The following is a 24,676-nucleotide window of genomic DNA, read 5'->3' on the forward strand; positions in this document are numbered from 1 at the left end:
TCTCTGTCTTAAGAAACTGAAAGGAGACAGCTGAGTAGAAAGTAATGAGCAAGAACATAAAGTTTTTAAGATCCCTGGCTTTTCTCAGGGTGTCAGTTTGAGTTACTCATTATCTCTCTTTCTTCTGGCAACCCAAACAATGTTAAAATGGGAATAGCCAAACACTGGGCCTGTAGCCTGCAATTCTAACAAAAACAGACTTTATACTCTGTATTTATTAAAGTCATTATATCCTTTGACAAAAGAAAAGAAAGAAAAGAAAAGAAAAGAAAAAGAAGGGAAAGAAGAAAGAAAGAAAGAAAGAAAGAAAGAAAGAAAGAAAGAAAGAAAGAAAGAAAGAAGGAAGGAAGGAAGGAAGGAAGGAAGAAAGAAAGAAAAGAAAAGAAAAGAAAGATGTTCAGGAGTCATTTTGAACAGGATAATTCAAACTCTTCAAGAACTGCAAAATTTACACGAGCCAGGACACTGTTGGAGTATTCAGGGTCAAGAGCTATAAGTATGTCATCTCACTATCAAATAACCAGCCTCTGAGATTCCTTCATGGCCACACTTCAAGGCCAGAAGCTAACTCTTTGATAAATGTGCAAGTGAGATAAGAGGGAGCTGCTCAGTCAGACCAGCTATCTATCAAGGCCACTGGTATCTTATCTCTGCTTTACCTATTGGTTATCTTGTAACATGTGTACTTTTAATTAAAAGTAATACATCTTCTCTTGTTTACTGACAAATATGTCTGCCCACAGGGAATAGAGGGCAAGGGAATAAGTGAACTATGAGAGAAGAACCTAATCTCTTAACAGAAAGTCCTCTATAGGCCATAAAAGGATATAAAACTTTATTTGCTCCAAAATATTTTTAAATACTTGAAGAAAAAAAATATTTTGTGCCTTTGGTTAGTTAGTTTTTGTTTGTAAATTATTACTTGTTGAACAAATACTCATTGACCCAGGCCTTATTAGAAGTTCAGAAAATAACACTAAACAAACCAGACAAAATCCCTGTCCCATGGTGCTTACAATGTAGTGGGAAATTCTCAAAGTGAGTTTACAAAGACAGGAGATAACTAAAGGAGTGAATCTATGGATTCATAGATACATATCTATTAAAAGTCAAATTTCTTTATTATGAAGTTGCTTAATGATAAGGAGAGGATGGTTTCACAAGGACAAAAAGGAAGACTGTTAAATTAAGGTTTTCCAGACAGCCCTATTTTTAACATTTTTACCACTTCTATAAACATGTTTAAGATCCTGTAATTTATTTGAAAGATAATGGATACATATATGTGTGTGAATATACACATATATATATGAATACACTCATATATACATTTATATATATACACACTGTTATATATATATCAGGATCTTTGGAAGCATTGTGGTACTGTAGAGTACTGCATAACTGTAGTTAATATTATTGTGTTCACTTTTTTTTGTACTTTGTAACCATAGTATTTTGGAGAATTCATCCATATTTCCTTTTGTATCAGTAGCCTATTTTTTTAATAACTTGAATATATAACAAATCTATATTTTCCTTTCTTCGACTTAGTGGTCATTTTCATTGTTTCAAATTTGCATCTATTATGGATAAAGCATATACATTTTTGTATAAGTCATTATATGGGCATATGATTTCTTTTCTCTTTTAATGAGCAGAGAAATTTTTTACTATCAAGTCACATATATCCTGTGTTTATGTGTTTTTTTGTTTTATCCATTAATTCTTAGCTCTTCCAAAATCCAGAACATATCTTCCTATAGCTTCTTTTAGAAGTTTTATGTGTTTAGCTTTTCTTTCTTTTTTTTTTTTTAGATTTTAAAATTTATTTATTTGAGAGAAATCACAGAGGGAGAGGAAGAGACAGAAACAGACTCCCCACTAAGCAGGGAGTCCAATTCAGGTGGTGCTCCAGTCCCAGGATCCTGAGATCATGACCTGAGCCAAAGAATGTGCTTAACTGAGTCAACTAGGTGCCCCTATGTTTAGCTTTTACATTTATATGTACAATTCATCTCAAATTAATGTCTGCATAAACTGAGATAGAAATTGAGGTTTATTTAATCAATAGTTATTCATTTTTTCCAGCATCATTGTTAAAAAAACAACCACCTTATATTCCCATTGAATTGATTCAGTTCTTTTCATTATGAAACAACTGATTCTGTACATGTAAGTCTATTTCTAAATCCTCTTGCTCTACCTATGTTTCTGATTATTATTGTAGGTTTATAACTAAGTCTTGAAATTAAGTAGTATAAGTTTCTCATTATTTTTTCTTTTCTAATATTGTATTGGCTATTACAAATCTTTTCATTTTCATATAAATTTTAGATTCTGAGAAATTTCTATGAAAAATCTTCTGAGATTGTGTTGGTTTATTGTAAGTTTATCAACTGATATAGAGGGAATTGGTATTTCAAAAGTATTGAAACATTATTAGCCATTACTTTTCAAATAATCTTCTGCAAAATCTCTTTCTCTTGACTTCTGGAATGTCATATAATCGATATATGTGACCATTGGATTTGATCCTACAGATCTCAGTTGTTTTTTGCTTTTTTTTAAAATTTTTTTCATTTATTTTTTATTGGTGTTCAATTTACCACATACAGAATAACCCCCCTGCCCGTCACCCATTCATTCCCACCCCCCGCCCTCCTCCCCTTCCACCACCCCTAGTTCGTTTCCCAGAGTTAGCAGTCTTTACGTTCTGTCTCCCTTTCTGATATTTCCCACACATTTCTTCTCCCTTCCCTTATATTCCCTTTCACTATTATTTATATTCCCCAAATGAATGAGAACATATAATGTTTGTCCTTCTCCAACTGACTTACTTCACTCAGCATAATACCCTCCAGTTCCATCCACGTCGAAGCAAATGGTGGGTATTTGTCATTTCTAATAGCTGAGTAATATTCCCTTGTATGCATAAACCACATCTTCTTTATCCATTCATCTTTCGATGGACACCGAGGCTCCTTCCACAGTTTGGCTATCGTGGCCATTTCTGCTATAAACATCGGGGTGCAGGTGTCCCTGCGTTTCATTGCATCTGTATCTTTGGGGTAAATCCCCAACAGTGCAATTGCTGGGTCGTAGGGCAGGTCTATTTTTAACTCTTTGAGGAAGCTCCACACAGTTTTCCAGAGTGGCTGCACCAGTTCACATTCCCACCAACAGTGTAAGAGGGCTCCCTTTTCTCCGCATCCTCTCCAAAATTTGTGGTTTCCTGCCTTGTTAATTTACCCCATTCTCACTGGTGTGAGGTGGTATCTCATTGAGGTTTTGATTTGTATTTCCCTGATGGCAAGTGATGCAGAGCATTTTCTCATGTGCATGTTGGCCATGTCTATGTCTTCCTCTGTGAGATTTCTCTTCATGTCTTTTGCCCATTTCATGATTGGATTGTTTGTTTCTTTGCTGTTGAGTTTAATAAGTTCTTTATAGATCTTGGAAACTAGCCCTTTATCTGATACATCATTTGCAAATATCTTCTCCCATTGTGTAGGTTGTCTTTGAGTTTTGTTGACTGTATCCTTTGCTGTGCAAAAGCTTCTTATCTTGATGAAGTCCCAATAGTTCATTTTTGCTTTTGTTTCTTTTGCCTTCGTGGATGTATCTTGCAAGAAGTTACTGTGGCTGAGTTCAAAAAGAGTGTTGCCTGTATTCTTCTCTAGAATTTTGATGGAATATTGTCTCACATTTAGATCTTTCATCCATTTTGAGTTTATCTTTGTGTATGGTGAAAGAGAGTGGTCTAGTTTCATTCTTCTGCATGTGGATGTCCAATTTTCCCAGCACCATTTATTGAAGAGACTTTCTTCCAATGGATAGTTTTTCCTCCTTTATCGAATATTAGTTGACCATAAAGTTGAGGGTCCACTTCTGGGTTCTCTCTTCTGTTCCATTGATCTATGTGTCTGTTTTTGTGCCAGTACCACACTGTCTTGATGACCACAGCTTTGTAGTACAACCTGAAATCTGGCATTGTGATGCCGCCAGATATGGTTTTCTTTTTTAAAATTCCCCTGGCTATTCGGGGTCTTTTCTGATTCCACACAAATCTTAAAATAATTTGTTCTAACTCTCTGAAGAAAGTCCATGGTATTTTGATAGGGATTGCATTAAACGTGTATATTGCCCTGGGTAACATTGACATTTTCACAATATTAATTCTGCCAATCCATGAGCATGGAATATTTTTCCATCTCTTTGTGTCTTCCTCAATTTCTTTCAGAAGTGTTCTATACTTTTGAGGGTATAGATCCTTTACATCTTTGGTTAGATTTATTCCTGGGGTATCTTATGCTTTTGGGTGCAATTGTAAATGAGATTGACTCCTTAATTTCTCTTTCTTCAGTCTCATTGTTAGTGCATAGAAATGCCACTGATTTCTGGGCATTGATTTTGTATCCTGCCACGCTACCAAATTGCTGTATGAGTTCTAGCAATCTTGGGGTGGAGACTTTTGGGTTTTCTATGTAGAGTATCATGTCATCGGTGAAGAGGGAGAGTTTGACTTCTTCTTTGCCAATTTGAATGCCTTTAATGTCTTTTCGTTGTCAGATTGCTGAGGCTAGGACTTCCAGTACTATGTTGAACAGCAGTGGTGAGAGTGGACATCCCTGTCTTGTTCCTGATCTTAGAGGAAAGGCTCCCAGTGCTCCCCCATTGAGAATGATATTTGCTGTGGGCTTTTCATAGATGGCTTTTAAGATGTCGAGGAATGTTCCCTCTATCCCTACACTCTGAAGAGTTTTGATCAGGAATGGATGCTGTATTTTGTCAAATGCTTTCTCTGCATCTAATGAGAAGATCATATGGTTCTTGGTTTTTCTCTTGCTGATATGATGAATCACATTGATTGTTTTACGGGTGTTGAACCAGCCTTGTGTCCCAGGGATAAATCCTACTTGGTCATGGTGAATAATTTTCTTAATGTACTGTTGGATCCTATTGGCCAGTATCTTGTTGAGAATTTTTGCATCCATGTTCATCAGGGATATTGGTCTGTAATTTCCTTTTTGGTGGGGTCTTTGTCTGGTTTTGGAATTAAGGTGATGCTGGCCTCATAGAACGAATTTGGAAGTACTCCATCTCTTTCTAGCTTTCCAAACAGTTTTAGGAGAATAGGTACGGTTTCTTCTTTAAACGTTGGATAGAATTCCCCTGGGAAGCCATCTGGCCCTGGACTCTTGTGTCTTGGGAGGTTTTTGATGACTGCTTCAATTTCCTCCCTGGTTATTGGCCTGTTCAGGTTTTCTATTTCTTCCTGTTCCAGTTTTGGTAGTTTGTGGCTTTACAGGAATGCGTCTATTTCTTCTAGATTGCCTAATTTATTGGCGTATAGCTGTTCATAATATGTTTTTAAAATTGTTTGTATTTCCTTGGTGTTGGTAGTGATCTCTCCTTTCTCATTCATGATTAATTTGAGTCTTCTCTCTCTTCTTTTTAATAAGGCTGGCTAATGGTTTATCTATCTTATTAATTCTTTCAAAGAACCAACTCCTGGTTCTGTTGATCTGTTCCACAGTTCTTCTGGTCTCGATTTCGTTGAGTTCTGCTTGAATCTTTATTAACTCTCGTCTTCTCCTGGGTGTAGGATCTATCTACTGTCTTTTCTCTAGCTTCTTTATGTGTAAGGTTAGCTTTTGTATTTGAGTTCTTTCCAGTTTTTGAATGGATGCTTGTTTTGCGATGTATTTCCCCCTTAGGACTGTTTTTGCTGCATCCCAAAGAGTTTGAACGGTTGTATCTTCATTCTCATTAGTTTCCATGAATCTTTTTAATTCTTCCTTAATTTCCTGGTTGACCCTTTCATCTTTTAGCAGGATGGTCCTTAACCTCCACGTGTTTGAGGTCCTTCCAAACTTCTTGTTGTGATTTAGTTCTCTTTTCAAGGCATTATGGTCTGAGAATATGCAGGGGACGATCCCAATCTTTTGGTATCGGTTCAGACCCAATTTGTGACCCAGTATGTGGTCTATTCTGGAGAAAGTTCCATGTGCACTTGAGAAGAACGTGTATTCAGTTGAGTTTGGATGTAAAGTTCTGTAGATATCTGTGAAATCCATCTGGTCCAGTGTATCATTTAAAGCTCTCGTTTCTTTGGAGATGTTGTGCTTAGAAGACCTGTCAAGTATAGAAAGAGCTAGATTGAAGTCACCAAGTATAAGTGTATTATTATCTAAGTATTTCTTCACTTTGGTTAATAATTGATTTATATAGTTGGCAGCTCCCACATTCGGGGCATATATATTGAGGATTGTTAAGTCCTCTTGTTGAATAGATCCTTTAAGTATGAGATAGTGTCCCTCTTCATCTCTCACTACAGTCTTCAGGGTAAATTTTAGTTTATCTGATATAAGGATGGCTACCCCTGCTTTCTTTTGAGGACCATTCGATTGGTATATGGTTCTCCAACCTTTTATTTTCAGGCTGTAGGTGTCCTTCTGTCTAAAATGAGTCTCTTGTAGACAGCAAATAGATGGGTCCTGCTTTTTTATCCAGTCTGAAACCCTGCGCCTTTTGATGGGGTCATTAAGCCCGTTCACGTTCAGAGTTACTATTGACAGATATGAGTTTAGTGTCATCATGATACCTATTCAGTCCTTGTTTTTGTGGATTGTTCCACTGAACTTCTTCTTAAAGGGTAATTTTAAGAGTCCCCCTTAAAATTTCTTGCAGAGCTGGTTTGGAGGTCACATATTCTTTCAGTTGCTGCCTGTCTTGGAAGCTCTTTATCTCTCCTTCCATTTTGAATGAGAGCCTTGCTGGATAAAGTATTCTTGGTTGCATGTTCTTCTCATTTAGGACCCTGAATATATCCTGCCAGCCCTTTCTGGCCTGCCAGGTCTCTGTGGAGAGGTCTGCTGTTACTCTAATACTCCTCCCCATAAAAGTCAGGGATTTCTTGTCTCTTGCTGCTTTAAGGATCTTCTCTTTATCTTTGGAATTTGCAAGCTTCACTATTAAATGTCGAGGTGTTGAATGGTTTTTATTGATTTTAGGGGGGGATCTCTCTATTTCCTGGATCTGAATGCCTGTTTCCCTTCCCAGATTAGGAAAGTTTTCAGCTAGAATTTGTTCAAATACATATTCTGGCTCTCTGTCCCTTTCGGCGCCCTGGGGAACACCAATTAAACGTAGGTTTTTCTTCCTCAGGCTGTCGTTTATTTCCCTTAATCTATCTTCATGGTCTTTTAATTGTTTGCCTCTTTTTTCCTCAGTTTCCCTCTTTGCCATCAACTTGTCTTCTATGTCACTCACTCGTTCTTCCACCTCATTAACCCTCGTCGTTAGGACTTCTAGTTTGGATTGCATCTCATTCAATTGATTTTTAATTTCTGCCTGATTAGCTCTAAATTCTGCAGTCATGAAGTCTCTTGAGTCCTTTATGCTTTTTTCTAGAGCCATCAGTAGCTGTAGAATAGTGCTTCTGAATTGGCTTTCTGACATTGAATTATAATCCAGATTTTGTAACTCTGTGGGAGAGAGGACTCTTTCTGGTTCTTTCTTTGAGGTGAGGTTTTCCTTCTAGTCATTTTGCTCACTGCAGAGTGGCCAAAAAGCAAGTTGTATTGGGAAAAGGAGAAAAAGAGAGGAGAGAAAGAAGGAAAGAAAAGAGAAAGAGAAAAAAAAAAAGGAAGAAAAAAGAAAAAAAAAGAAAAAGAGAAAGAAAAAGAAAGAAAGGGAAAAAAGGGTGGGGGAAGCAAACAAATCAAAAAGCAAAACAAAACAAAACAAAACAAAAAAACAAAAACAAAAAACAAAAAACCCACGGGGGAGTATCTTCTGATTCTGTGTACTTTAAGTCCCTTGGCTTCCCCTGGAAGTTGTCCGTCTAGCTGGTGTTCTGGGGGAGGGGCCTGTTGTGCTGATTTTCAGGTGTTAGCAGTTGGGGGAGCTGCTGTGCCCCTACCTGGTGCAGGGCTCAGTGGGGGTTGTTTACCCCGTGAGGCCGCAGGAGGAACAGCCCCAGTGGCGGGGCAGCTCTGGAAACCTGGATTCAGCTCCGGCAGGAACTCCGTCTGCAGGGCCTGGAGGCTCCCGGGCGGGGCCGCTGATCTGCTCAGCAGGGGCAGGAGCGTCCTCGCTGTCCTGGGCCCTCCCGGCCTCTGCCTGTCCCGGGGGAGGCCGGATCCTGGGCTGTGTCCCGGCGCCCTGTGCTCCGGAGCCTGCGCTGTTGGATTCGCGCTCCCAGCCGCACAACCCCCTCCGCGGAGCCTCCCCCGAGCCCCCCGAGCTGCTCCCGCCCCGCAGCCCCCTCCGCGGAGCCGCCCCCGAGCCCCCCGACCTGCTCCCGTCCCGCAGCCCCCTCCGCGGAGCCGCCCCCGAGCCCCCCCGAGCTGCTCCCGCCCCGCAGCCCCCTCCGCGGAGCCGCCACCCGAGCCCCTCCAGCTGCTCCGGGTCCCGCCGTGCGCGCTGCAGCCCTTAGGGAGCTCGGCGCACTCTCCCGGGGCGCAGGTGCCTGTTACTGTCCCGGGAGCCCGAGGGCATCCCCGCCCTCCTGGGTCCTGCTCCACCTCCCTGCGAGCCCCTTTCCGCCCGGGAAGGTCGGTGCAGCTCCTGCTCCTCCGGGACGGGGCTCTCCTGTCCTGGGGACACTCGCCCCGGCCTCAGCCCGGCTCCTCGCGGGGCCCCTCCCCCTGGAGGCCTTTGTTCCTTTATTCCCCCCCCCCCCCCCCCCCCGTCTTCCTACCTTGATAGAAGCGCGAACTCTTCTCACTGTAGCATTCCAGCTGGTCTCTCATTAAATCTCAGGCCGAATTCATAGATTCTCAGGATAATTTGAAGGTTTTCTAGGTAATTTGGTGGGGACAGGTGATTTGGGGACCCTACTCTTCCGCCATCTCGCCCCTCCCCCCCCTTTTTTTTGCGCGGGCCCACGTAGGAGGAGGCCTTAATTTTTTTTTTTTATTTATTTATGATAGTTACAGAGAGAGAGAGAGAGAGGCAGAGACACAGGCAGAGGGAGAAGCAGGCTCCATGCACCCGGAGCCTGACGTGGGACTCGATCCCGGGTCTCCAGGATCGCGCCCTGGGCCGAAGGCAGGCGCCAAACCACTGCGCCACCCAGGGATCCCGGAGGAGGCCTTAAACTGTGTCCAGTGCCTCAGTTGTTTTTTGAATTTTTTTTTTTTGCTCTTTCATTTGTTGTATTTCCTTTTAATATAGGAACTTTTTATTGACTTATCTTCAAGTTCATTAATTAAATTTTTATTCTACTTTCTTCAGGCCTCTGTTGAATAGATTATTTGTGATAGCACATTGTTTTTTACTTTGTAAAATTTCTACATAGTCTTCAAAAATTATTTCTATTCTTCTGTAATTCTCCATAATTATATTCAGAGTTTCTACCTTTTCTTTAACGTACTTCTTTAACATATTTATCATAGTTATTTTAAATGTTTGTTAATTTCAACATATGGACCTACCTTGAGTCTGTTTCTGTGCTACTTATCAATTTATTGCATCTCAGCTCCCAATCCACTCCTTATTGAGCTGCTTATAATGTGGGAGCTAGAATTTGTAAATGTTTCTCTTTTGCCTGCTGACATGATGGTTGGGCAGCATATTGAACATCTAGTGGTGCTCACCTGCAGTGTGTTTCACTGCACTACTGCAAGCAGCTTCCCAGTAAGTTCTGCAGACATTGCAGTCATCTTCTCAATAGCTTAGCACAGCCTGTGGGCAACTTCCTGGAGAGTTTCATTGATGCCTCACCTCTGTAGGCAATTTTCTGTGTGCCTGCTTGGCCTGCACTACCATAGTGGCTACAGACACACCACCTCCCATGAAATCAGAACCAGGGATATGTGTAGAGGAAATTTCAAACATTTTCCTTCCTGGAGTATTCTGCTTCAGCCATATTGATAGAACATTCCATGTTCTTTATTTGCATTTTACTACTTAATTTCTGTTACTGGTTAATAAATGTTTATTATAAACTTTCCCTATTCAGATGTACTGTGTGGTTTTTGTTTCTTGACAGAACCCTAACTAATGTAGAATCGGTAGTCATAATGGTTTCAGGAGATAGATCCACAGAGATGGGATTTGCAGATTGGTTTTGTATCATTTGGCTTTAACACAGTGTTAAATTCCTTCCTAATTAAAAGTGAGATGCTAATATTCTAGGACATTCAGTGGCATCATAATTAATCAAGCGGTGGTCAGTGTTTGATTGTGGTGAAGTGCCAATTAAAACAAGTGCCTTGGGAGTCCAGTGACTTGTCTGTTATGGCTGTAGTGATGACTATAACAACTGTGGTGTGAGATGGATTCTGTGTACACTGCAGGACTTGAAAGCAAATGACAAGTTCAAGTTCCTGACCTTTAATTTCAAGTCACAGTTTGAAAAAATAAAGCACTTCCTTGAGAGACTACAAGGAAAGACTACTGTTGCTGAAAAATCAAAGACAAAATGTAAAGGCAGAAATCAAAGACCAAAAATATAATTATGTGGCATATTGAGTTACACTATTAGTGGCATTCAATATTACCATTTTTCTATGTTAAAGTTATGATATAGATTGGGAAACACTAAAACTTGAAATGGAAACATCTGGAGGATGTAGATGAAATGGAGATGAAAATCTTCATCTCCTATGTCACTTTTAGTGTCATTTGTTGGTAGAAGTAGATTGCCCTCCTGTGTATGAGGAGATTGGGATTTCTTTGCTTGTAAATTCTATATCCTTTTTTTAAATATTTTTTTATTTATTTATGATAGTCATAGTCACAGAGAGAGAGAGAGAGAGGCAGAGACACAGGCGGAGGGAGAAGCAGGCTCCATGCACCGGGAGCCCGATGTGGGATTCGATCCCGGTTCTCCAGGATCGCGCCCTGGGCCAAAGGCAGGCGCCAAACCGCTGCGCCACCCAGGGATCCCTAAATTCTATATCCTTAAGAGAGAATGGATGCCAGTTCTATTCAAGACATATCACAACACTCTTTAGTACTGTTAGATCCATAACTAGTGTCAAATCTCAAAATGTTGCAGGAGGAAAGATATAACTATGACCCAGAAAGAAATAGGTTAAACACCAAAAGAATTTCAAGACTTTGCTATTATGTCTGCAGAAACCCAGAGAATATATTAAATGAATTCAGGAGGACACAAATACTATTTATATAAGTGAATTTCTTAGAGATCCTGAATTTAATGCATTACCTTATGCACTGGAGGTGACTCAGGTGGCTTATTATTTGGTTGGCTTAAACTGAACTCAGTGTGGCCTGTGTTTAAAAGCTTTAGATGCTAGAGCTTACCTGGTAAGATGTGAATGAGAGAATCCACAGACTTAGGCCTATAAGAATGTGGGAATCAAGATGTATGACGTCCATACCCTCTATATTCTGTAAGAACATAAGATACTCCCTCCACCAAAGCTTTAAAAATTCATACATGAGGGAAGCACTTATGTTCTTGAAAAGCCTTGTAATTGGCATATATGCACACACACACACAGAAATATAATTCTGGTACTATTGCCTGTGGATATGTAAATCAAGATATTTCAAGTATTCCACATTTTCCCCCAAATTATTCTTCCTATCATACTTATGCTAGTTAAAAAATGCCCTAATCTGACTCTTTAAATATATCTATATTTTGTACTTCAAATTTTGAATGGATCTAGACATTTGATTTGATTCTCTGCTGGGAGCAAGTCAATAAATTTTTTCCGTAATAAAAGAGCATCTTTAAATCCTTTTATAAACATGAAAAGATAAAACCAAAACACATTTGGGAAAGTCACAGGTTGTGAATGAAACCATGGTTGATTTTGTTGCCCAGTATCATAATAAGAAACTGTAACAATAACCCCTTGTTCAATTAAACAGATAGTCACTGAGTATCTGTGATATAGTCAGTAGTAAGATGTCTGATATTTAGTGTATACAAACAGTAAAATCTATAAATTCTCTCCTCAAGGACTGCATATTTAGAAAGACCTTCAGTTTATTTCCTGTAATTAAGAGTCTCTTACGGTTTGTCTCCCTCTCTGATTTCATCTTGTTTTATTTTTAAATCACTTCACTACGGTATTTATAAGCTTAAGACCCTAACTCTGTCTCCTTGTTTGGTGTTTCACATTTATCATATAACATTTAAAATGTTTAATTAATTTTGTATTTATTTTTTCTTCCCAGATGTTATGTAATAGTGGAGTCTACATTTCATAAATGTTTTCCCATGGTAGTAACACTCTGCATAGTGACTTGCTTTAGGCATATTTGGTACATTTTCTTCATTTATTGTATATATTTATTTGGCAATGAAATAAGTACACTAACTTTTGGGATTTAAAACTGTACAATATTCTAGTTATTGAAATTAAGGAGCTCAATATTAAATGTAAAATTATTAATTTAATGATAATATTACTATTATATTTCACAGTAAGAAATGAAAAAGCAAATCCAAATTTTTTTTTTATAGCCTGTCATCATGCTTTCTCTTTTTGGAAGTATTCTTATTAGAGGCCTTTATTTCTATTTGCAATTTTTAAGTAAAATTAAAGAATATGTGAATATCAACAATCTCATGTATCAATGACAATTATATATTAGCTTTATAGAAAGAAGTTGAGTCATTCTTAAACAGCATTGTGTGGTATTTGAAATGTTCCAGTTTTCTGGAAGCACTCATCAAGGCCTAAGGTTTTCTCTAAAGTAATTCAGTGAAGTGACCAAATACCCCTCATTTTAATGGACTGTATCAGCCTCCTAGGAATTTTCATTGGAACATTAACTTGTTCTTTTATAGCCCAATTCTCAAATAGCAGTTCTTGTCCTCTTTCAAAAAGTCAGCAATTGTGAAAGCATTTTCTTATTAGAGTTTTTCCCAGTTTTGTGGAGACGTTATTTTTAAAGTCATATTCATTCTTTTTGAGTAATTTGTTCAGGTAGGACAAAAATAGCTTTAGAGTTATTGCTATACATAACACTCCTATTAATAGATATTTAATAGCTTCTCAGATAGTTGCTTTCCTTTAATTAAAAAAATTATAAATATTTATTGAAGATCTGATATATCTCACAGTGTTAGATGCTGGCATTGTGTAAATAGATTAAAATAAAAGTCCTGGATATTCAAAGAAATGAAAATAGGACACACTGTGAATAAAGGAGTATAGAATATTTGCAGTCAAATCACAATAAAATGAATGAAAATTAACTGCCTAAGAATTAGGTAAAACACCATAAAGAGTTTAAGAAAAGATATGCTATATATGTCTTTAAACATGAGTGAGAATCATGAATTGCATCAAGAAAAAAAGAACCATATTCTGGGCCAAGGTCAATGTGTAAAGTATCAAAGAAGATTCAGATAAAGACAAGGGAGAAACCCAGGGCACAATTCAATAATAGTGTCATGTGGGAGATGAGAAACCAAGACACACAATTGAAAAAGGTTTTGTTTTATTAAGAGAAGATATTGTAATGCTCTTGGCTCTAAACTACAGAAAATCCCCATTCACACTTGCTCTAAAAACAGGACATTTATCATGTTACATAAATTCAGGTTCATAAGTAAAAGTATGTCTTCAATCATCAGTGTGTCATCATCAGGCAGTTTGGGGCATCACTTCCAGATTCAGTAACATGCAGAGATAGAAAAATACAGAATATTTGTTTTATTACTTCAGGGAAGATGGACTGTGGAAATAATAAAAATAATTTTAAAATGTGTATTTAAAAGATAAAACATATAACTAGAAGTATGTATAAGTGAAATTAGAGAGTATTTTAAAGTGAAATTAGAAATTTCCCACTATGTGAATGAATAAATAAAAGAGAGCAAGAATGTATAAAATCCACATGTATAAAATCCCCTTATATAACTGTTTACATGAAAACACAGTCACTTCCAGAGACAGAAGAGGACTTCTCTGCTTGGTCTTTTTCTTAGCAATCGACAGTCCTTCTCAAGGATTTCTTAGCAGGTTTTCCCATATTTGGATCACATGCCATTGGCAAATCCATTAGTGAGAAAAGAATGGGGCCACCATGACTGACTGATATTAATCAGAGAAGATACCTAGAATCTCGATGACAGTCATCTTCTCTGGGGGCGGGTAGCACATGAATGAATAGCTAAGCAAAGTTGTGTTTTTGTTTTGCTTTGCTTTTATTTAAGGAAGATAAAGAGAGGATTGGATAAGTGACCAATTTGTTCCTTACCGAGAACAAAGGAAAATATAGATGTTTAATGAGGCTGATAGTATTTATTGAATCAGTGAGACTCAGGTTTGTAGTATCAAATGAGCATAAAATGTGTGGACACTAAGTTCCAGAGTGGTGTCCTGAGTCAAACTTATATGGTTTACAAAAGATTGAATGAAAATATGGAAAGTCTCTCTATGTTCTTTGACGTTATATTATGGGTTTGGATTTAATAAATGAGAAGCCAGAAGAGGTTATCTGTAAGAGAGGGTGATGATTTTTTCTTTTAAGAAGATAATGGTAAAAAAGATGATGGATTATCTAAAACCCTATAGGTTAGAAGCAATAAAACCATATTTAAAGCAATGGAATATATCAGGAAAATGTTATGTAGGGCTAAGTTATGAAAGCAGTAATGATACTGGAGAAGTGTGGAGGTTTGCTACACATGTATCTGGGGTTAATATTTATAAGACCGATGAACAATGAAGCATTGGAAAAGGGAGAGAGAAGCTTTAAGAATGATAGTCACGTTATATTAGGAGAGGCTTACATAACAGCAATAGCAGTGCATAAGGCAAGACACTCACAGAAAAGACACTTTGATACACTATTTTGAAGATATTCATGAGATATCATACAGGCCTTCTTCAGTATGTAAATGGAAATATGCATCTGAAGCACAAGAAACATGAAGTCAAGAGCTGTTACCAAAGCAGTCACATTTGAAGATACGGGCTAGGGGCCCAGAATTTTTTATTTAGTAGACTTGTATGAAATGAATAATTTGCATTTATGACAGGTTCAAAGTTGGTGCAGATTTTGCTCGTCCATGGACCACAACTTTCCGAATCACTGCTGTGGAGAATAGGGCACTGAACTGAGAAAAAAACGTAGCAGTATAACTGTACACTGTAGCACTGTTGAGTGCTAATTTGAAATTGTGATCATGAGTTTAAAGTGTTATCAATCTACTCTAATATTGAATATTTTTCTAACAGCCCTTGGCTGTTAAGGTGTTTGCCCACTGAAAGCATGTACCTTTTGGGTACAGTCAGGGTTAGGGTGCAGTGAAAAGATAGAGGGAAAGATCTCCATGGATAGGTGAAAATATTAAAATGATAAGACTTTAAAATCTTAACAAGATTTTTTAAATTATTCTGTATTAATATAATAGGTAAGCACACGATTTATTTCTCTTAACATTTGTAAATTATCCATCATTTTCAGGACATAAAGCCATAAGTCAAGGATCACAGAGCAGACCACAAGGAGAGGGAAATTCCTAAAAGGCAGGAGGTTTTTTTTGTTTGTTTGTTTTTAAGATTTTATTTATTTACGATAGACAGAGAGAGAGAGAGAGAGGCAGAAACACAGGCAGAGGGAGAAGCAGGCTCCATGCCAGGAGGCAGGTTTTTGCAACACTTCATACTGGACTTACATTACCATTTGAGTCACTCTTTTTTTTTTTTTTTTTTTTTTCAGGAATTGCTTTCTGAAATGCTTTCAAGCCTGTTAGGAAGTTACAGTTTTTTATTTATTTGTTTTACTAACACATCCCATTCTTTTTTTTTTTTTTGACACGTCCCATTCTTAAGGAATTTTGTAACATTTAAGGCTATTTTGTAATCATTTTATCTTAAATTCATCAAAATACAAATAATAAAGTGAATAAACTTAAATTAAAAATGTTTGTAGCAATATTTAAAGAAAAATTAAAATAATATTTTAGATTTCCTTAGCCAAAGGGTCTCCTAAAGCCAAACTACTTTGGCTGTCTGAAAGTTGAATAAATTGTTACAGAAATAACTATAGTGCATTTATATGCACTATTCTATTTTTATCTATTAGCAGAATTTAAAATTTATTTTCAACAGAAACACTTCATTTTCTTCTTAAGGGAGAATTCACCAGAGCCCATTCTTAGAAACAAGGTAGATCATTTTCTAAGAAATTCATCTGTACGCAGTAAAACAGGATCACCAGGATAGGCAAGAATATGTTGAGTTCTGACACAACTGTTCCCCCTTCATCTATTCAGTGGGTTCCACATAAAATTATTGTATATTACCTAAAATAGGTTTAGACAATTTAATCAAAGCTTGAAGAAGAGTGCCTGAGAGACAAACTTCCTTGTTACTGAAGAGTGATAATCGTAGGGTTTATCTGGTTGCTTTACAGAAATACTCATAAAGCTACTGAGTACAATTAGTGTATGCATTGCAGTAGGATTATTATTTCATCTCCTCTCAGTGACTTCATCTATAATTTGGAAATACTAATGTGTTGAATTAATATTTATTTTAACATAGGGACTTGTACATAGTATGCTCACGGTATTAGCTTCAATAACAACTATTTATATATAGAAAACTTCTTGAATGAGGCTTTTTTCAACAAATTGTTTCATTCAAAAGGGAGATCTACTTCTAGGTAGTAGTTCTTGCACTCAAATTGTTATTGTTCTCTGGCTGGAACATATTAATTTAGTATGAAAAATATACTTTATATAATTGCATATAAGTGACAAAGCCATTACCTACTTACATATAGAAGATTTGTATTGCTGTTTTTTTTTAAACATTTTATTTATTTATTCATGAGATACACAGAGAAAGAGGCAGAGACAGGCAGAGGGAGAAGCAGGCTCCTTGAGGGAGCCTGATGCAGGACTCGATCGCGGGTGAAGGCAGATGCTGAACCACTGAGCCACTTAAGCACCCCTAAAATTTAGGTAGAGATTGTTCACAGGGTCAGACCACTGGAGTCATGCCTTTTCTATAGCAAATATGTTTAAAGGAAAGAATCACTACTGTCAATGAATGGGTGTTTGTTTCTATCAAGTAAAAAATATTTTCTTATATTATTTTGATCTAAATGAGTATTGTTAATAAGTATCAGTCACAAAGTCTTACTGAAAGTTGCCAAATGTATAAGCCTAATATTTAACTATGTTTTTTTCCTCAATATAAGAACTAATTTTAGAATTAACATCATCCAAAACTAGAAAAACTTAATCGTAAACATTATGCCATATTGTCAATATATTAGGCAATTTCACTGGACATGAGAGATGACATGTGAAATTTATTTTTATTCAAAAAATTTGTATGCATAACAATATTATGTGTTATAACAGCATAAATCATAGCATGACATACTTTCTAAAATGTCCTTTTTTTTGGCAGAGCATGTTGTAAGAGTATCTTTATGTTTTTTGTTTGTGTGTGTATGCAGACATTATTTTATATAGATACATGCATACACACATATATATAGAGAGAATTAAAGTAGGACCTTTTTGGAATATATAAAGACATAAAATGAAATATATTTACATATACATACATATATATTTTAAGATGTTCCTCTTTTATGCTGATAAATTTCTAGTTATTAAGAACAATGGAAAAGTAAGTAAAACAACAGATCATGTTTTCCAGATTTTAAGTAATCTGTTATCAATTTAGGGGGAATCATTAGTTCTTTTAAGTTACATGAATTTCTCTACTAAAGTGACTCTGTAAAGGCCAAAGAACAAATAAATCAAGTACTGCCACCCTTGTGCTCTGGAAGTTTCAAATATTTTCTCTACTTCTCAGAAAGTGATACATGTCAGTGGAAGAGCTTATTTCAATAGGTTGTCAAATGCTCACACAGATGAGTTATCAGGGACAGTGATAAATACTTTTTCAGAATTTTAGCTAGAGAATAAAAGTCTAAAATAATATAAATTTCAGTGAGGAAGAATTACTATGTTCTTCATTATTTTTGACCTAGGGGCTTTCACATTCATTGTTTCATGTAATCTTTAAAATATTATATGAGAAAAGTTACATTACTTCTATTTTGGAAAACATAACTCAAATGTTCTATATCTCAACCAAGATCACATATTAATCAATATTAAGATCAGCATTTTACTGCTTTTTTTGGATTTTAGTACAGTGTTCCTCTAAATCTATATCACAATACCTTCCCTTTTTATTTTATCTCTACTGTATGGCCTAAGGAAATAGCTGTAAGCCCTGGGAATGCAGCACACATCTAAATGTCAGCACACAGAATATGAACAGGAAATTGGGAAGATCATAACATGGACAGTCAACCTAGAATACAGTAATCATGGATAACTCTACCAGATGTGTATAGATATTTTGGATGCCTGGAGACTTTTCAGAGTAGTCTGTGATCCTGATTAACTAGCTAATTAGTAAAGAACTAATTTTTGTGCAAATCAAACTATTTTTTTAAGTTCCGATATTTTTCCCCATTCTTGTCCATACTTGTTTAGTAGAGCTCTGGACTATCATAGTCCAAGCCTCAGAGTATTTCTGCAATGCTAGAGACATAGAGCCATGATTATCTGTTGAAGGAGTAATTCTTTAATCTATAAGAAAACATTTCAGTTAATTGTCACCTGAATTAATTTTTAGAAATACTTACCACAAATAGGTCATTTTATTTTATTTTACAGAAACTCACAATTAAGCATATGTTAAGTGATTTTTAAAATTTTGGTAGGAATAAATAGGCAAAGATATAGCTACTTTTCTTTTCAGTGAAACTGTTTCACTAAATGAATGAGAAAGATTTCATAACATAAAATGGAAAAAATATATCAATAATGGCATATCACCAAATGGAGATCCTATCACAATGCATATACATATCAAATCATCACATTGCACACTTTAAATATCTTACAATTTTGTCATTTATAGCTCAGTAAAGCTGGAAGCAATGACTATGCATTGTCTACCTAGCATCACAGTCACTGGCAGGCATATATAGGAAGAACTTTAAAGCATTTATTTAGCAATTAACTCCTTTTAATAAAAAAATACAAGAAGGAGCTTCAAAACACGGTTTTAAGACTTATAAAATGTTATATTAAATGTTAAAAATATGTTTGAAATTGGTTAGAATCAGAAAAAATGTTTAAAATTCCAGTGGAGAGATGTCCCTTTCTTCTAAAAAAATAATAATATTGTAATGTTAAAGATATAAATTATTTATTGGATTAAACTTTGAAATTAGAAATATAAATAAATATGAGTAGGAAGCTGGAGATTTGAATTCATTGCATGTATAATTAAGCAAGTAAAAATAATAATTGAAAGTTATGCTTTACTCCTGCTTATTTTTATTTTACTTGATTTTTCATTTTTAATATTTGAAATGATCCAGTTCAACTCAAATTCTTATATTTTTCTTTTTATATGTAACTATATATAAAACTATTTATTCCTATAAAACAGGTTTCCAGGTGTCATTGAGTGTGTAGTGATCATGGGAAGGAGTCAGCTGGCTTATTTGAGTGGCTTACCGAGTAGCCACATTAGCAGGGAATAGTGTTTTATTTTTTAATCAAAAGATAGCATGGTACAGGTATCATCAGAAGCATACTTGTAGAGGGATAAATCAAAGATAAAACTATGGAGAAATAATATGTCAAGACCAAAACCATAAAACCAGTTTTAGGTATGTGGACCAATTCAAAATTGAGGATTATGCAAATTACAAAAGGATAAAAAAATTTGTCTAAGCCATGTAAGGAATATAGCTTAAGTTCAAATTTAAAAAAATCTTTGGTTGTTGTTTCTCAAAAATTTTAAGTATTCATAACAGTCTTACTATGATAGTTTATGTATAGTCCTATCTGGTAGGATAAAATGATCTCTCATGGATCTTGCCATTTCTCTAATTCAGTCTGAGTAGTCACATAAACTCGAAACAATCTATTCAGTGTCAATGATCTGTAAAAAGGACATGTAAAGAAAAAAAAAAAGTACTTGAACCAGATGGACTGGTTAACAATAGAACATTTTACAAATTACCAAGAAAATAAAAACAAGAGGTGGGAAGCCACAGCCTTGACAAGATCATTTTCCTAATCTGATAGAAGCAGAGATAACTATGATGCTACATTTCTAGCAAACATAATCATTGTGTTCACTGTAAGAACCAATTGTTCTTAGTCATGTGGAACCAAAATTAATTTCTAAATTATGAACCAACAGATTGCAGTATGCTTCCCTATCATTTAGGAGTAGAAGGACCCAGGTAATTGAGTTTATTGTTGCAGTGTTTAGGAAAAATGCTTAAGGAATATTAATTTTTCATATTTTAATGGTATGGCAGGTTTCGATGACAATGATTTTTCAAGAGTAAAGAAAAAACTGGAAGGTGATGCCAGCAAAGTCAGTGGTGGCAAAAGACATTCCTTGGTTGCCCCTGCTACTCTAGAACAACAAAAATTTAGCATCCATTCATGGACAAAAGTGCCTTTGAGGAAATCATATAGTGGGCTCTATATACCAAGGGACCCAGGAGGAGTTACACTCATCTGTGCTTTAGGTAATAGGCAGATGGATCTGTCCTGGCTGTGGAACCTGCAGTAGCCTATGAAACAGCTCCAGTTCTTCTCAACTAAACTTGTAGATATGATAAAATTTGAGGTCTCCCAAATACATCTGGATGATGTATTAATTAGTAAGTTTCTACATAAAACAGCATGTCTGTAAGATTACTCCAAGATATTGCCTATTAGTTCTCTGAGTATCCTGTATGGATTTACCACATTTTTTCTTTAATTTTTATCTTGAGAGACATATTTCTATTTTGTCCATTATTAATAAAAATTCTATGACTATTTTTGTACACTCATTACTCTTAGGTATTAAATGAAAGAAACAGTCACAAAAGAGTACACACTTTTACAGCTGCTTATTTTATTTTATTTTTTTTTAAGATTTTATTTATGAAAGACACAGAGAGAGAGAGAGGCAGAGACACAGGCAGGGAGAAACAGGCTCCATGCAGGGAGCCCGATGTGGGACTCGATCCCTGGTCTCCAGGATCACACCCTGGGCTGAAGATGGTGCTAAACCACTGAGCCATCCGGGCTACCCATTACAGTTGTTTAAAGTGAAAATCATTAAAGGTGCAAGGGTTTCTTTTTTTAAGATTTATTTATTTATTTGATTGATAGAGAGAGAGAGCATGAGAGGGGCAGAGATAGAAGGAGAGAGAATCCCAAGCAGATTCTGTGCTGAGCATGGAGCCTGATGTGGGACTTTATCACATAACATTGAGATCAGGACCTGAACTGAAACTGAATTGGATGCTTAACTGACTGCACCACCCAGGCGCCCCAACATGCAGCAATATTAACAGAGAGTTGTGACTCTTCTAAATATTTCTAGACTTACATATTTTTATGGCCTGAAAAGATGTTAGTCTCCTAAGATAATAGCTATATAATTTCAAGCAATTTAGGCTTGGTGAATACAATTGAGGTTGCCTAAAAATCCTTGCTGCTGCCAAGACTCTTTAGGTTATTCTTTTTTTTTTTTTTCTTTAGGTTATTCTAACTGTATAATTGAATCTTGTTTTTTCTTATTCCACATCAATGACTTTATAACTCAAACGAGATGGATCTGTAATCCAAAATTCTTATATTTAAGTTGTACTTATCCAATTCTTCATTCTCCAAATGAAATCTGTAATAACATAGTTTTCTATACTACATAATTAAATTTCCAAATCATTTGTTCCCCAGATATGTTAATGACTATCCTTGTTTAAATCTAGGGGTCTATGAATTTGAGAAAACCTTGCAGTTCCTTCATATGAGTACCATTTCTTAAGGTCACATGACTTTTATAAATAGTAGTATCATTTCTGATAACTCATCTCTCCCATTGTTTCCACTGTTTTTTGTTTGTTTGTTTACTACCACTCCTTGCGTCTATTTACTCACATATATATTTCATTTTTAATTAAAATATATTTTATAATCGACTTCTGATAAAATAATAAATAAATAATAATTTTTCTCAAAGAATATATTTAGGTTCCTTTTAATAAAAATACATATTTTAACATATTTAAATAATGTATTTCTTATAAATGATAACACTAACTCATTACCATGCTGAAAATGAAAATACATAGTGCTAGTGTCTGTATTTTAAATTTAATTACTTTTAATTTCTTTACAAGATGGTCTTTGAATTACTGGCCTATCTCCAAAAACCTATGGTACAGGGTGTTATAAAGATTAAAGGAAATCATGTCTGTTACGAGTTTAGAACAATGATTAGTACCAGTAAGGGCTTTGTAAAATTAGCTGCTTTTATTTAAGATGCTATTTCTGAGGTCTTGAAAGACTGATTAACTTCCAGATTTTTTTTCTTTTCTTTTATGTTTCAAAACTATAAGCTGAACTTCCCAAAGTAACTCAGTTTTGTTTTGTTTTGTAATCCTATTTATTTACAGTTCAGAAACAGGTAAATTATACAAACAAAACAAAGAGTAGGGCACCTGGGTGCTCAGTACGTTCAGTCAAGCAGCTGCCTGGGGCTCAAGTCATGATCTCAGGGTCCTAGGATCAAGCCCCACTTGGGCTCCCTGCTCAATGGGGAGTCTGCGGCTTTCTCTCCCTCTGCCCCTCCCCCCAGCTCATGCATACTCTCTTTCATATAAATAAAATCTTAAAAAAAAAAAAAAGAAAACAAAGGGATATGATTAACAAATTCAGAATAACCCTTTTAAAAGGGCACATTCCTTCCAAGGAAGCATATTTTAAGAGTCCCCTCCTCTATGATTGGCTACACTTCCACACGGGTTTGTTGTTATTGTTTGCACTAGGATACCCAGATAGAAAAAAGGAAATCTCATGTAGAAAGAGCCTCAAATGTTCAATTAAAAGCATTTAACTTCTGATCATTTATATGAGATGAAAAATCCCTGAGGATGCTGGAAACTGGTAATGGCTTCATGGATATAGTTACCTATTATACAAGTCACATAATGGATATAAAAAGGTTTTAAAATTAATAAATGTCTATGCTGCAAGGCCTAAATAAGACAAACTACAAATGAACTATGCAATATCTTTTTCCTTCTTAATAATTTCAAAATTAATATTGTAATTTAATTTTACCATTAATATGAGCACATTGTAACATGCTTCTGGATTTAAAAAGTTAAAGTTAAAATTGGAGAGAATAATTTCACCAAAAAAGTGGTTTTCCAGGAAGCAACAGCAATTAGGTATGTGTAGTGAACTCTTCAAATTTTCCTATTGAAAGTGAATAATATAGAATACTAAAAATGCAAAACACAGCAATGATTATTGTGTTATAATTATTGGCATGCCCAAGGCTTGATTCTCAGAACCAATTTCTTATATTCCCAGTGAGACCTCTCCTCTGGACTAGATAGAGGCTTGTATATTCTAATGTGCATTCTATAATTGTACCTGGGAAGTGGTCTAACTAATATTCAGTGGTTGCTGCTATTTCTCTGGCATGTGTAATTAATTCTCAAAGTATTTCTTCTGATTGTAGTACTGAATTTTAAATCAACATAAACTAGCCATATGAGAGGGGATATAAATACATTCTAATTTTTTAAAAGATTTTATTTATTTATTCATGAGAGACACAGAGAGAGAGAGGAGAGACACAGGCAGAGGGAGAAGCAGGCTCCATGCAGGGAGCCCAACGTGGGACTCGATCCCGGGTCTCCAGGATCACACCCTGGGCTGAAGGCAGTGCTAAACCGCTGAGCCACCCAGGGGTCCCCGCATTCTAAATTTTGTGATGATACATATCATGTAATAATATATTAAGAAATTTTAGTGATCTTGCCTTGGGTATTAACAAAATAAATATGACACTGGAAACGTCCTAACTCATTAATCTTGGTCCATTACATTAAGAAAGTGTAACAATAGGTTACAGTTGTCCTTTTTTTTTTTTTTTGACATAATCCCTTCAAGATGGAAGTATTTCTAAAATATCCAATTTTCTTTGTTTTTAAGATTTTTATTTATTTATTCATGAGAGACACAGAGAGAGGCAGAGACATAGGCAGAGGGAGAAGCAGGATCTGATGGGAAGCCTGATGTGGGACTTGATCCCCAGGATCCCAAGATCATGACCTGAGCTGAAGACAAATGCTCAACCACAGAGCCACCCAGGTGCCCAAATATCCAAATTTTCTTAAATGACATTTATTTATAAGACAGGAATATAATTCTAAAACAAGTGTTCACTGAGGTTTGTTTCTTCATAGAAATACACAGTATACCTTTTTCTTAAATTTAGCTCTCTTAATGTTTACAAGGTTTTCTAATTCTAGTATGCCAAAATCCAATGAACAAATCTCTGTTAGTTATATCCATGTAAGATCTAATATATACAATAATTTCTCTAGAAACTTCTGTCATTAAGGTCCAATATAGTGGAAATAAGATGAATTGAAAAGATGGAGAGATTCCCTCATCTACAGGAAACATCTTAAAAGTCTGTTTATGATGGCTAATTATGGTTAAGAATAGTAACTTAAATTTAACAGAATTTTCTTTTTCCAGTTTTCCTGGTTTTATACGTGTATCACATTTATTATATATATTATAGCTTTAGTGAGAAGTAATTGACATATAACATTGTTTAAAGTATGCAGCATGTTGATTTGATACACT

General features: G+C 35.9%; 1 long non-coding RNA gene across 3 annotated transcripts in view; it reads right to left on the reverse strand.

The window, feature by feature from the left end:
- LOC140614086 (uncharacterized) overlaps window positions 1–24,676 on the reverse strand; it is a 205,359-nt gene that overhangs the window by 26,234 nt on the left and 154,449 nt on the right. Inside the window, exons 5-6 of one of the 3 annotated variants that reach the window (XR_012014992.1) lie at window positions 14,772–14,856; window positions 13,464–13,603 (exon numbers count right to left, since the gene is read on the reverse strand). The exons of the other annotated variants lie outside the window; for them this stretch is intronic. This is a non-coding gene — a long non-coding RNA (uncharacterized lncRNA). Of the gene's footprint in view, window positions 1–13,463; window positions 13,604–14,771; window positions 14,857–24,676 lie in introns of those variants that run through there. 3 annotated transcript variants of the gene reach the window in all.

Source organism: Canis lupus, chromosome 2 (assembly GCF_048164855.1).
Source record: "Canis lupus baileyi chromosome 2, mCanLup2.hap1, whole genome shotgun sequence".
Taxonomy (NCBI): Eukaryota; Metazoa; Chordata; class Mammalia; order Carnivora; family Canidae; genus Canis; species Canis lupus.